Source organism: Pygoscelis adeliae, unplaced genomic scaffold (assembly GCF_000699105.1).
Source record: "Pygoscelis adeliae isolate BGI_AS28 unplaced genomic scaffold, ASM69910v1 Scaffold171, whole genome shotgun sequence".
Lineage (NCBI taxonomy): Eukaryota > Metazoa > Chordata > Aves > Sphenisciformes > Spheniscidae > Pygoscelis > Pygoscelis adeliae.
This window is the reverse complement of record NW_008824186.1, coordinates 3,605,450-3,609,680: the sequence shown is the minus strand read 5'-3', so window position 1 is coordinate 3,609,680 and position 4,231 is coordinate 3,605,450.

Here is a 4,231-nt window from a genome sequence, read left to right as displayed (position 1 = left end):
CATTCCCTCCCTTGCAATCTGGTTTGCCATGTTTCCTTCTACAGGGAACGCCCAAGATGTCTGAAACAGGGGTATTCAAGGAACAGATACATTCAAACTCGTCTTAAATTTTACATCAGTAGAGTTATACAGATGGAGAACAATGTACAGCACAAGTTTCTTCCCAAAAGAAAACAAGAGATAAAGGAAACTGTAAACTTGCTGAAGTAAACAGAAACGGACCATGTCCTCACAAAGAGACTTTTCATTATTTATCCACTGTTATGCAGTTTAATGACTGGTTCTGATGACAATTACTGCATCTCTGACTCAACAGGTATGGACACTGTTAAGGGAAAAATATATTGTGTTGGATCCAATAGCCCAAGAGAGATGAGGCTTCTGCAGCTCCACACCCCAAGGTCTAACCAGCAGCGAGGTGAATACATATTCCCAAGTAAGCATATGCACACAGAGCACATATATACACTACATATATACACGGCTGGCCACACAGATCAACCACCACAGTGGCTCGCACTTGATTTCATTCACTCCAGTCTCTCCAGTTGCTGGCACCCAGGCACATGGGCCCTCTGGCCTGTGGTGCCAGCCCAGCTGCTGGAACACAGACCCTCACTCACTCCAGGTGTTGGCAGCATGGACACACAGGCCCCTATGACCCAAGGTCGCACTGCAGTTGTTGGCACTTAAGCCCACTCACTCTTATCTCCCCAGCAGCTGGCACACAGACGTGCAGGCTCTCCGACCTGTGGTCTGACTCCAGTTGCTGGCACTCAGACCCGTGTACACACACGCACACAGAACAGAGAGTCCCTCACCCAGGAAAAGAGTTAGAAATGAATTTAACAGGAAGATAGGACAGACTGTGCCAATCAGGTGCAAGGCATGGCCAGACAGGCATACCAACCAGCAAGCTATTTAAACCAGACCAGCTCTTTTAATTCTCTTACCTTTTCCCATGCTTGTTGCTCCCCAAATCACCCAAATCCATCCTTTTCCCCACCTTTGATTCCTCCACTAAACATCCTATAGTAAGTCCTGTGCAATCCCAAAATGCTCTTCCCCTGCATCCCATAATGCATCACATATCCCTAGGCAGTGACCTCTCCCAGTCCAAAAGGTGCTCCAGTGTTGACTCATCTTGATGGGGTTTCACACCTGGTAACTGGGGCTGAGGGGAGCAGTCCTGGGGAGGGCCCAGACAGAGGAAGGAACTGCCCTGAGTCCTTAATTTGTGTTCCCGCTGTGCCTTTGTGCCTCTGGGCTCACAGAGATGAGCCTTTGATGGGCTGACAGCTCTCCTGCGATGGGCCTGGCAGTAGCTGAGCAGAGCACTACTCTGGCACCCCCACCCACCATTTTCTCTCTGTGCTCCTTTCTGGGTGTGCAGACAGGTTTTTATCACGTAACCTAACAGACATGAGCCAATAATACTGCTGAGTATTTATGAAGCATCAGTTTCTGCTGTTCACGCTTACTCGGAAGTCAAATTAAAAATGCTAGACATCATCTGTTTGTTAAACACAGGGATGTGTACAGTCTCTCTCATGAAGTCAACTGTCAATCCCACCTAGGTCTCATTAGGCTTGAACCCTGCAATGCTTTATAAATTTTCCCTATTGTTTAGCAAAACTCCAAGAGAAGAACAGTCTTTCTTTGGCATTCATTTAATGCATCAAGGATTGCCAGCCAGACAAATCTTACTGCCCGTTCGCTCTCTTAACTGATGCTCAGGATTTCAGCTTGTGTAACTCTTTTTAAGGCTTTTAGGTAAAAAGGAAGAACCTACTTATTTGGTTATTTTACATTTGTATTTAGAAGTTTTAACAAAACAGCTGCTTTCCTCTTCCTTTACCACATTTTCTGGCTACTGACAGCAGCAGAAAGAGAGAGGCATCCTTGCACATTTTCGATCATGACATTGCCAACAATTCACATCTACTCCATAGAAAGTCTTTTGAAGAGCAATTCTAGCAACTTTTTCATGTCAGTAACTGTTCTCATTCTTTCCACATGATAAGCACCTAAAATCATGCCTACTTTTCCAAATTGTGTGTATAGCGTTATGCCCACCTTATTCAAGTTTGCAGATTAAATGTTTCAGTATGCATATATCCCGTTACTCAGTAGTTTTGCTCCAACTAACTGGACGCATTCTCACTTTTGGGCACACACGATGCCACACACAAGTTTGAAAGTCAAATTTTCAATAGTTGATAAATGGCAGTGACATTAGGCACTGAAAACCATCATCAGTCATCTTCTGCTTAAGATGCTAAGTGGATGTTTTCGATACTGCCTTTGACTTAAATGCACAACAGCGTGTCTTTAAAAAGTCCTCAGATGAAGGACATACGGCAAAAGCTAGTTAGCACACTGCCTAACTATGCAATGCTCATATTCTGCAGTGAAGAAGATAGCATAAAAACCTTCTGAAGGACTTACAACTCTGGTCCTCTTTGGAAAAAACCAACGTTGTATGAGTAAGTCCCTCCAAGCCAGACAAAGGTACGATAAAGTCTATAAATAAGCTATCACTGGTATTTTTAAATGTTTCTTCAGCTGGCTTTCCAGCTCTGCTGCTGAGCACAACGCCGAGTCTGTTTTTACTGCTGTTTGAGCAAGAATCACAAAAAATAAGAGAATGAAAGTGATATTGTGACAAGAAGAAATGCATGTATGAGTAATGAAACTCACAAAGTTTGCTTTCAATGTAGAACAAAAGATAATTTCCCCTTTCACCTCTTCAGCTCAGACAGCCTTTGGCATTTATTGAGCTCAATGTTTTGATTTCAAGTAATGTTTTGCTTTGCCTGGATGAGAATGACCTTTATATGACACCTGCACTACAGTAAAATTCATTGGGAAACCAAGGCCAGACAGATTTTCCTGGTGAACACTTGAGTTTCCAAAACAAATCACGTTGTAATTCATTGTAAGCAATACTTTCAGGAGCCCAGCTTTAGTTATCTAAATTAAAATCTCCACAAGTCAGGTTTCCTAAATCTATTTTACTCTTTAGTACACTAATGTGTCCTCAGGTAGCTCACCAGAATAAGCTATGAGTCTGTCTAACAGTTGCCTGAAATTAGGCCTGAAATTCCACCTAACTTGTAAGACTTCCTGCATTGGAACAGTCCTTCCTAAATACATAATTCTTTTATGAAAGGAGACAAACTCTAAATCATTAGCAGGCTTTTCAACATATGAACCCTTCTCATTTGCCTATACAGCATTAATGGCAGCAATGAATTCATGCAAATCAAAGGTCTTGTGCTTAGGTTCGAAACTCACTTATGGGTGGCTTCCTATTATCTTTATGATATAAGTATCCTGAAGTCTATTCAACTCCAGTGTAATTTAAGGACATCTCTGGGCTACGTCCCTCCCAGGAAGTTGGGAAGAGGTGAAATGGAGCCAGTTACTTATCATGTAATGCCATGATACCAAATATCTTCAAATGTTTGAAACCGAAGCACAAGACTTAGGAGCAACCAAGTCAGGATTTATCCCTGAAGCATCATCTACAGCACTGTATATGTTTTTCCAGGTCATATAAGTGCTGTCAAATTTCTAAGTGCTCAAGTGTATGTATACCAATGCACACAGCCTGAGGAACAAACAGGAGGAACTGGAGCTCCGTGCCCAGTCAGAAAGTTATGATATCATAGGAATAACTGAAACATAGTGGGACAACTCACATGACTGGAGGATTGCAATGGATGGCCATAGGCTGTTTCGTAAAGACAGGGAGGGAAGAAGAGGAGGAGTCATCACGCTCTAAGTTAAGAAGAACCTTGAATGTGTAGAAGTCAACTACAGCGATTGTAGAAGCCCTATGGAATGCCTCTGGGTCAAGATCAGAGGGGTCGTCTCCAGGGGGGATCTTACAGTAGGCATCTGCTACCGACCTCCAAACCAAGACGATAAGACAAACAAAGCAATATCTGGGTCACTTAAGCAAGCTTCGGGTCAACAGAACCTGGTTCTTATGGGTGACTTCAACTACCCAGACATTTGTTGGAAGAACAATACAGCAGCTCACATCATCCATCAAGTTCCTGGAATGAGTAGAGGACTGCTTCCTCATACAAATGTTAAATGTGCCAACCAGGAATGAGGCACTGCTGGACTTGCTACTCACAAACCAAGAAAACCTGCTTTGTAATCTCGGTTACTGATAGCCTTGGCTGCAGTGATCACAACATTGTGGAGTTTGGGATCCTGC